Source organism: Cupressus sempervirens, chromosome 8 (genome assembly GCF_028749045.1).
Source record: "Cupressus sempervirens isolate cs-2001-9-10 chromosome 8, ASM2874904v1, whole genome shotgun sequence".
NCBI lineage: Eukaryota > Viridiplantae > Streptophyta > Pinopsida > Cupressales > Cupressaceae > Cupressus > Cupressus sempervirens.
The window spans coordinates 226303585-226314497 of NC_143125.1; positions in this window are offsets into that span (position 1 = coordinate 226303585).

Below are 10913 nucleotides of genomic sequence, written 5' to 3' on the forward strand. Positions count from 1 at the left end.
CATTTCAAGTGGAAGGACACGAGCATCTTTTATAGTGAAGAATGTAACCAGGAGCACCAAATTAAGACCCACACATGTCAGATATAATGCATTCAAATATGCTACTATGCTTGTAACCCTATTTTTTGGTGAGAGCTTCACTTTAGAAGAAAATAATGGATCTCCTAAGATTGACTTGCACAACCAACCCCTTAGCTCTGCTTCCGTGTGGAAAAGATTTTAGGGTTTCCTCCCTCAACTTGTTGATCGAGCATCAATTAAGTCCATGTGATAGTTTAGAGTCTACACAATGGCTTATGTCTACCTTAATAGATCGACTCCATCTATTTCATACCTACCTCTGAATTTCCTTCAAATGTTGGCTAGAATAGTTATAATTTTGTGAAAGCTACTTTCAAAATAAGTTCGGTGTAGAACTGAAAATACTTTTTTTCACAGGACACAGAAGCTATGAAAGGCCAGTTTAATAGATAGTGGGAAACGAAGACAAATTATCACGATAGAGGAATGGTTAAGGAATGATGGATTGTTGGATTCTTCAATATATAAGTGTCTCCTCCATTAGTGTACAATTCACTTGTTTTCTTTTAGAAACTTAAGATAGCCATAACAATGGATTTTGTAGTTAGTTTTACCTAGAGGAGGAATACTCATGTCAAATGAGGCACAATAGCTTGGCACTTAAGTGTGTGTGATACTAATTTTTTGTTGTTTCAATCTTTCTCAAACTGATTCCTGGCTCCATTAAAATTTAATATTGACAACAGTTAAATAAAAAATTTGTCAAATGATAGCTAGAGCCTATGGTTACTGTTTTGTGAAAGCAGCTTTTAAATAGACATCCCCTTGAATTTAGTTCAACCTGACTTTCATAAAATCAAAATCAATTTGGACATACAAGCTTCTCGTCTACCATTTCACTAACTAACCAAACTGAAACAAAGTTATTTATTGTTATTCTTTTGTGTAAGATTAGAAACTCTTTTTTTAAGGTACACTGATTACAAAATTTGTTCAATGATAGCTAAAAAAGGGGTTCATGAGATTCAAAAACCCTCTTTTTTTAAAAAAAATAGCAGAGAAGCTTAAACTATTGAACTTCAACATATTAGTATTGAATTATTACAAATGACTAATTAGTTTAAATATGACACAAATCAGTTCATGACATTCTATGTCCCATCACCAATATTTGTTTGGATTCATAACCCGTATGTCAATTATTTGCCTCAGTTTGTGGGTGCATAAAAGTGACATCTCCAGTCACAGATCTAATCCCTAAACATGTAAAACTAAATTTCACAGATCCAATCTCTAATCTCTAAACTTTTAAAATTTAATAAAATTCATATTTCGACTTGTTTATTATTTGATAGGTTGTTCATGGAATCATGATTGTAACTTAGTTTCATCATAATGATCCTTATGAACTTACATGTACATTCACTCTAGATGAAACTTTAAGTTTATTTATCACATTTCAACATTCTCACCAAAATTTGAACTACATTATCTCATGATTGTTGCAGAGCACCATTGCTCACATGTGAAATAGGCATCTAGATTACTGAACCCTTCTTAAAATTAGTTTCATTGAATTAATATATGTTATGCTATCACTGGGTGTGTAATTTGAGCATGAGAATAATGTCATATCTATCTACGTGTTTTGCCTGAAAAACTTCTGAAATATAATTTCTATTAGTTTTTAAAATTAGAGTAGATGAATTATTCTATAGGAAAAGGTGTTGCATTTAGGCATTTATTGATAGGTTTGGACATGAACAAGTTTCTATTTCTACTAGATTATAATGATGATAATATTGGATTTTTTTCCATGTTTAATTTTTCTCGTGATTCTTGAACTTTTAGGTTGTTGCTTCACAAGATTGGCCTAAACTTATAAAGGATGCAGGTTTGTTCTATGTATGCTCAAGCACATCGAAAAGAATTGACTCAAGAGATAGAAAGATCATGTGAGAGGCACTATATCTGGGGGCATGATGAAGTATGCGTTCTCTTGCTTATCCATCCCTTGAAGGTTTTGACACAGCCTAAACATTTATTCTATATATAAATTGATTATAACATCTCAATATGTAATAACAGATAATATAAATATTTCCAAACTTCTAAGGTGTATAAAATGTTAAATTAGTATGAAATAATTGTTTAGAGTAGGTTACTATGTGTTAGTCTTTTGTGTTGTTTAAAATACTTCTATTGTATTGAATAAATGATGTGTGGGAGGAAGAGTAGAGGGAAGACAAATATGAGTCTTTTAACCATATGAATTACGATTATAGAAGACATTACAGTCTCCTTTCTTCTTGAGCATAGTAATAAAAAGTAAAACAACGTGTAATATGGGGTGGTTGCTGGGGGATTTTAATTTCCTTCTTGAACTAACCAACCAACAAAAGTTTCTTATAGGAAGGTACAATTATTTAAAGCAGGTTAATACATTTTATTACTTCAAAACTTGTAAATGCTCTAGAGACTTGTTAGATGCACTACATGAAAACAACATAGCCATAGAGTAAGCTTTTCATACCAATTGTACATAGAAGCTATAGAATTTTACAATTTTAATAGTTTAATTTCCCTTTCTAAGTATGATAAAAATATTGTTAGTATTCTAATTTAAAAAAATCCAAAATAATATAGTTATTTGTTTTCACTCCAGGATTTTCTAAGACAACTAATTATTTTATCTAACTACCTTTCAACTTGCATAAACAACTGCAAGATTATTATTTTATCGTAACTCTAATTTCTTACGATACCATCCTTATCTATTTGGAAACATTGTAGGTAACAATTGCTTCCTTGGCTTTGATTTTTAATGAATATGCTCTAAAGAGCCAATTTGAGACAAGCATCTACCTTTAGGTGAGTAATTTGTAGTGATCTACTAATATCCTAAAGATCATTACTTGTCTAATACAAGTTTTTCACTGATGGGATAGCTAGGATAAACTAGCTTGTCTATGCTCTTGATCCTAAATTTGGATCTCAGTGTTCCTCCACACCAATGTAGGTCTCTAGGCTTCCTTATCCTGCTAAGGACTTCCCCTGACCTGCCTAACCTTCCCACCAAGTTTCACACTCTCCTTCATTAATGTTCTTGCTTTGCATTCTAACAACTAAGACCTCATATAGGTTTAAATGGTCTTTCTACTCCCTATGCTGTTACACACTTCAAGAGGGAGATCTAATAGAACTGAAGATGTTTTTGAAACATTTTTTACACCTGCTCATCCCATTCACCTGATTTGATAGTTTCTTTGGAAACTAGGCTATTAGAATAGACCTAATCAGCCCTCCATTGGATTTGTAGGGAGTTTTACCTTTTACTCAAAGATTCAGTACCTCTAATAAAAATAACACTTTCTTAGATTTTTCCCCTCTAAAAGATTTTTGGGGTCTCAGGCACCCAAAAGGCTATACAACGTACTTGGCCAAAAGTGAGGGTTTTGAGGGTTTTGTTAACTCTCCAAACTCCTGGGCTTTTTCTTAGCCTTCCACCTCTTAGAAAGCCTCCTTCTTTATTATTTGGGATGTTCTCATATCCCTTTTCACTCCCTCAAAAGGGCAGGTTGTGACTTTTTACTAGTCACCTGCTGTAGCACATTTTTTGCTATTGCTGCAACCTAGCCAGGTATAGTCACACTTGCCTAGGGCTTTGTTAAGCAACTATTTTCCTATCTCTTCAAGGGCCCTACAATGGTAACAATATACATTGGTTTATGTACCTTCAATATCCACTTTCCCATGGAAAACCCACAGTGAATAAGAAAGTTACAGCCCCATTTTCCATGAAACTCTCCAAAACTTGTAGAATACTAATACACAAAGTTGTATATACAAAATATGACACACAAAATGTAAAAGAAAACTAAAATAACTTCCACATACAAAACATAAACACTAACAAACAAAGAAAACCTTCAAAGTTTCCACAAAACACTTTTATATTCACAAAATCATAGTCATAACAATGATTGTTGCACTTCTCCGAAAAACCAGTCTGGTACAACACAACTTCCAAACCTCTGACAAACAAAAATTGCCTGTACATTAGGATTTTCAAAGCATTAAATAGGATGGTTTAGGAGTGAGTATTAGGGTCTTAGGGTGTGACAAGCCTCTTTGGCCATTTTTCCATTACAAGGCAAAAATTGCCAGCAGCATTTTGATCAACATTAAGTTGCTTGAGTAATATTTGATCATTCATCCTAATGTATTATTTCTAGGTCCTATAAAGCTCTTATTTGCATTACAAACCCACTAACCACTAACTCCTATGCTCATTTTGAAAAATAAGCCCAAAATCCTCAAATAGACATTTTGCTTGAGTTAAAGGGAAAAACACATTCATAAAGTTTAGCAGACCTCTAGGACTATCACCTAGCCTAGTCACAACCAAAACTTGAGTCAATCATCACAAGGAGGATTGTTATTACTATTGACATTCACAACACACACCAAAACAAAGAAGGGGAGGGCCCTCATAGAGGTGCTCTTGCACCAGTCACTCGGGCATGCTTAGTAGAAATGAGGATTTTCTATTGCTCATAAAACCTAGTAAGCATATGATAGTATTTTCTATGATATTTATATTGAGTAGAAATTGTGTCCTTACTATTTGTGAAGTGCTAAAATTTTTTTCAACAAACATGATTGGTTTCACCCTGAAAGCTTTAGTTTCCCCCAATAGGTTGGCTATCTGACACTTGAGGCATTTGTTCAATTCTTGGATGAGTTTCAGGAGGAGAAACCTGGGGATTCAATCCTGGAAAAAAATGAACATGAGATTGGATGGCTTGAAGCTGGGAAGCCTTTCTATCCAACAATGTTTGATCCTATACTTCAGATTTTTAGTCATGACCAACCACTTAGTTGTCTGGGAAGACCCAGGTATGTAATTGCATTGTATTAGATATGGTTTACGTTTTTGTCGAGATTCTATTACTACAAAAATGTTGTACAGTCTGTAACTTCTAATTGTATGGTGTTTTAACATAATTTTTGTTTTAATTTGATTTAGTTAGATTGAAAAATGTCTACATAGTTACTGCTAGAAGCTCTTTCAATTTTCACCTAATGGAATGTAGAAATATCATGTCTTCAAATGTTTAATAGAATATGTATATGAATTTTTCTCACTTTCTTTTATTGTAGGTCAATTATTCGACTAATTTTCTGGCATCAACATTTGAACTTCCATTTTTAGAGGTTAGAAAGTTAGGCTTAGAAACTCAAGTTATGTTGAACCATGCGTGGACATCAATGTCTAGTTCAAATAATAGTAAATCTACACAGGAATCTCAATCTAAGAGAAGCTCTAAGGTATTCTTTTGGTCAATAAATAAGTTTTGTTCTTGAATTGTGTTCATCGTTGAGTTTGTACTAAGATTTGAAACGATCTATTGTTTTAAGTTCTTTCTATCAAGCTTTTAAGTTTTCTCTCCAATTCATGCCTTTTTGGATTTTTTCTGATAGCTAATAATTGAAAATCAAATTGTCACCATTGCATGACTGACTTCTACCTCTCAGTTATGACTTATTGTCATGCAGTACATGCTTCTATCATGAAATGGTACAAGTGAATTCATGTTTTCCATGGTGTTATATATACCATATTCCAAGTTATCTTTGTTTGAGAAGTATCAAAATGAAATAGATTAGTTTCATAGATATGCTCTTTGATATTTGGTTATTTCTCATTATGACTATATATTGGATCAGCGTTTCAACACTTGAGTGACCAGATATGGTTTCTACATCGGTGTTCCAAGTGTGCACTGTCAAACTACATTGCTTGTTGAATTGTTTTATTATTATTTTTCTTATACAATAACTTGTTTATTGTTGTTGCATATTACAACTAGGCAATCTGTACATCTAGTGTCATTGTCTGTACAAACTACAAACAATGGATGTGGATGGTGACATTGAAGAAAATCTGGTTGACAGAGAATTGAATGATGACCAAGCAATTGTATGTGCAAAGAATTTGACCCGATAGACTCCAAACACGAATGAGAAAATAGTTGTTGTAGTACTTATCCTTCTTGTGTGCCACTATCATGCAAGGGTTCATTAAGAAAGAAAGGGATAATATAAAAATAACACCATATCAATCTGAAAATAGTTTGACAGTTGACTTCAACCAAACACCAGACCTACTGATAACACACTTGCCTAGATTATTTGCTGATGATTGGTTGATCCTAGAAGTCAAGAGAAAAGCCAAGCACAAATCTGCTACAGATGCTAGAATAAAATTCATCCATAAAAGTCGAAAAAGAAATGTCATCAATGAAGGGAAGATGTGTCAGTCAATGCCCAAAGCTCTCAAAAAAGAAGGCAATAATGGGAGTCCCATTTTGTATGATTTATAGTAAGAAAAGTTGCATGTCTAAGGAAAAGGAGTATAACCAATGTGATGCACTTGGAGGTAGACATGAAACTTTTAGCTTGAGAAGTTATTTCCTTAGAGAGCTGACATATCTCTGGACCTAGCTTCATGTATAGATTTGTTTCTTAAGATGATCCCATGCTCTTGGGAGGTTTGTGCACCATTGCCTCTTAGGATCAATGATGGTCGAATTAGTTTGAGTCACCCCTCACATTACTGCAACAATATATGCCCTCCCCCAACATCATTCATCTTTTCTTTTAATTGGTGGTGTTGAACGCCTTTGCTGAAAGGCCTTGATAGAGTACCCTCATCTTGGTTATGTTTTTTTTTCATACAGGTCAAGTGCCTAGAGGTCCTTGTTCTCATCTGTCAGGGTAGTCCCTTGCTTTCCTTTGTTAGGAGAGAGTAAATGTTTTTAAATGATGTTAACTTCCTTAGAGATGTTTAGGGGGGTGGAGGAATGTCTGGGTTTTAGTTTCAATGACTTTTCTATAAGATGTCTCTAATATGGACAGGGTTGTTGCCACTCAAGAATTAGGGGTGGTGCACACAATTGAATTGGAAGGCTGCATTGAAAGATAAATTAATTTTAAAGATATGGTCAAAATAGTGAGTAGATGTCATACAGGAAACTCAGGGCGAGAGTGGTGACAGAGCTAGGACAATCAATTTTTGGATGATCAAATTGTTGAATCTTTTAAATTTGGTTCGAAGGCATATTCTCCCATGAATCTAGTTTATAAAATAATTTGAATCACTCAATTTTTATATCATATGACAAAGTTGTGCCAACAATACCGACTGTCTATCCTAAATCTACACTAGTAAAATTCATATTTCCTAATAGTTCATTGGCACATTTTTTCAACCAATTATTATTTTCTTTGAAACCCAGTTGTAGTGGAAATTAAACATTGGATCTACTATCCCCAATTTGAATCACCCCAATCCATGATTAAACAAGAAATGGGTACTTAATGTTGTGATTGTTAGTCTAGGCAGGAATTTGAAAACAACAATGGCACAGAAATTGTTCCTTAGCATATTTGAAATAAATTTTTAATATATTTTCAAAACCTATTTCTAGAAGAGATAGATATCTAGATGTGCTTTTCTATGGAATTTCAATCCATAAAAGAAGGATTAGAATGAATTTTTTCTACAAAGCATTGTCGAATAGTCAAAGGCAACTCTCACTCATCAACATCTTTGATTAATTATGAAAGTTGTGTTTTTGATGATATTTTTTAAAGTAGCATTAGCAATGTCCAAAATTCATTAATTTCAATATATGTTGCCCAACAGACTTTGGTTATGGTACTTTTTATAACCTTGTGAGTAAAGGAAAAAATAATTGGTTCTATTTTTTAGGATTGTAATAAGTCCAAGCATGTCTACATTCCTCATTAATAGACTAATAGTTTATGTTAAATCTATTTATGCTAAAAACAAAAGGCTTCTAGGCACATCAATGTTACCTACACTACATAGTATACTGATTGTTCCTACTTCAAAATATTTTATTATGATCTTTGAAGAAATTTAACAAGCTTAGATTATTTATGACTTTGTTGATCACCATCTATATTAACTATAAACATGGTTGACTGTCATTCAAGGCAGTGCACTTACATAGTTCATCAAACAATAATCTCTTGCAATTGCCAATGGTATTATTAATCAGTGCTAACACCTCCATTGTACTGTCATGTCGCTTTATACAACATAGTTTCCTTTCATGAGATATCAATAATATTCATTAAATTAATGTTTATTTTATTGCTGATGACTTATTTTAATTTGGGATTGCTCAATGAGTGCATTAACTCCTATAGCTGCATGTTACCAATACAATAGCATGTTGCCCTAGTGCTATCATCACTGATGCATCAATGACTTCATTGTATTTATAAGCTTACCGCTATAGTATTTCCTTAACATATTTCTCAAACTTATATTTAGATTGATCACTGTGACTCAAGTAACATTGGTTTGGGTTTATCACAACAGACCCGTACCCCTTTGCCTTTGTAAAACAACATGCCTACTTTCTTGCCATGACCATTATTTTCAGATATTATCTCTGCTATGTCATTAGTGTCGATGGTTAGATTATTTTTTCTATAGCACATGACTACATATGTATTTTAGTTTGATGTTTAATGCCACTATTTGTTGATGGTTCCATGGTCACTGCATCTTTTGCATATTGTCACTGACAGTCATAATTGTACTCTCTCTGTTATGAGTTGTGACGTTGATCTCTTATTACAATAATGATCAGTTATTCTTCATTGTTTTAGAGTTATAAAAGTGATGAGCTATTCTTCATTGTTTTAGAGTTTCAAAGTCCACTATTTTGATGAACTATACTCTATGTCCTTTGTAGCCTTGTACTCCTATTATAGCAGCATACCTTTGTCCTAAAGAGAATCAATTTTCCCATTTATATTTTGTTCAATTTTTCTTTGCAAGTTATTGTTTTCTTTGTGGAGATTGAGTTGTGATATATTAGTGATATGAAAGGCTCAAGCAAGAAACTCAAGTAATATGGAGAAAATCAAAAGCTTTAGTGACATCCAATTGTTGATGGAGAAAATGAAGCACATGTAGGAATAAAGAGGATTAAACCTGAGGTGAAAGTGAAGCAAGAAACTCAAGTAAGAAGAACCTTACCAAGAACAATAGATGAATCATGTACGGATGTGTTCGGAACAAGTGATTGTTTTGAGAAAAAATAATCTCCATTTAAGGATGTTAATACAAGTGTCATAGCTACAATCAAACATGTCCCAAGAACTAGAAAGACTACTTAGACCTCTATAAGGAGTTCTCAACCTGTAGGGAGAAGGTAAACATAGTACATATTCCTACACTATCAATAAGCTTCTAAACTAGATGCATCTTAATAGAGCATGTCCTACTTAGAATTATTTTTCTTAATATGTTGGTTTTTTTAAAGTTTAAAAGTGGTATAATTTTATTTCTACTAATTCCCCCAAATTGCTTTACTAATCCCTCCCAGGCCTCATTCTTATTTGATCTAGTTGCTGATGGTATCTAGGAGTCCGCCCTCCTCTCCATACCCCACTACACCTCCTCCCCCCTTGGCTACGCTAGTCAAAAATCATGTCCTATTAATCTTTGGTTCGATGCTAGGTGTAAGTCTTTCCATCGCTCCTTGCATGCATCTTTTGTTGCCCATTCCCCCTTGTGCACTCATATGGGCTCTTGATATCATTGCCTTATTCGTCACAGGAAGTAATTATTTGTGGCTTAACAATGCAGATCCATCTGCAACATGCTTGCCCACAACCCAAAATCCTTCTAGCACACTTTGTTCTTTCGCCATCCTCCCCTACCTTCCACCCTTGATTGGTACTCCCTAGTTTCCCACGCCTCTACTCTCTATGATATCCCTGGTCAACAACCCAATCATCTTACCTACCCCACCCATTGCCATCTTTTCACTCCATCTATAGTTTGTGAGGCCACCAGAGTTATGAGTGTAGAACTAGAATCAGTATGCAAAGAACATTAACAAATAAAGTAAACATTCACAAACCAAAAACTAAATTCACATATATGCTTAGACTAAGAAAGAAAATAAGAAGTACAAACCTCGCGAGAGAAAACACTCCATGCTTTCTTGATTCTGTAGATGTGTCCTTTTGCTGTGGATGTATGCTCAAGATGCTCAAAAGTTGCTTCAATGGAGATGGGTAATGGCAAATTGGTAGCTTTGTGAGCTCTCAATTTGGCATTATAAGGGTATGGTTGATGGCTTTGGTTCTCAAAATAGCATGGTAACTTTAGCTCAAAGATTTTTGATGAAATGGCTTGGGATGGGATTCAATTTATAGGCTAAGGGGTAGAGGGATGGAGGGATTAGATGCAAGGATGGATGAAGGCTTAAGGAGGGCTAAGATGCACTCAAAGGGGAGCACATGGATTGTACTTGTTTAGCACCAATGGGAAGGTGACACTTGTCACAAGGAGGATGAGTGTGAGAGGGTAGGGTTAAGGGTTGGTTAAAGTCATGATGAGTGGGGTTGAGTATGTAAGAGGGATGTAAGAGGAATGAGTGTGGAAGAGGGAAGAGTGTAGAAGATGGGTGTAAGAGTCATGAGTGGGCTTGTAAGAGTCTTTATGTTTTGTAAGAGCACTCATGACTTAGTGGTTGGGTTTTTTTGAGGGGAGACATTGGTTTGGATTAGGAAAGTCTTAAACTTGTTTAAGGAATGTGACAACATTAGGGGGTGGATTAGGCTTGGGTTTAGGATTAGATTAGGGATGTTAGAGATGTGCAAGTGGATGGCATTAATGAGGGTGGGTGAGTTAGTGGCTAAGCTTGGTTAGTATGGGTGGATGGGGTGGATTAGGCTAAATGGAGGATTAGAGATAGGTTAGGGTTTTTTTGAATTTGAGGATTTCATTTATCAAATAGATTTATTTAATAAATGGGGATTTTTGGAATTAGATAGGA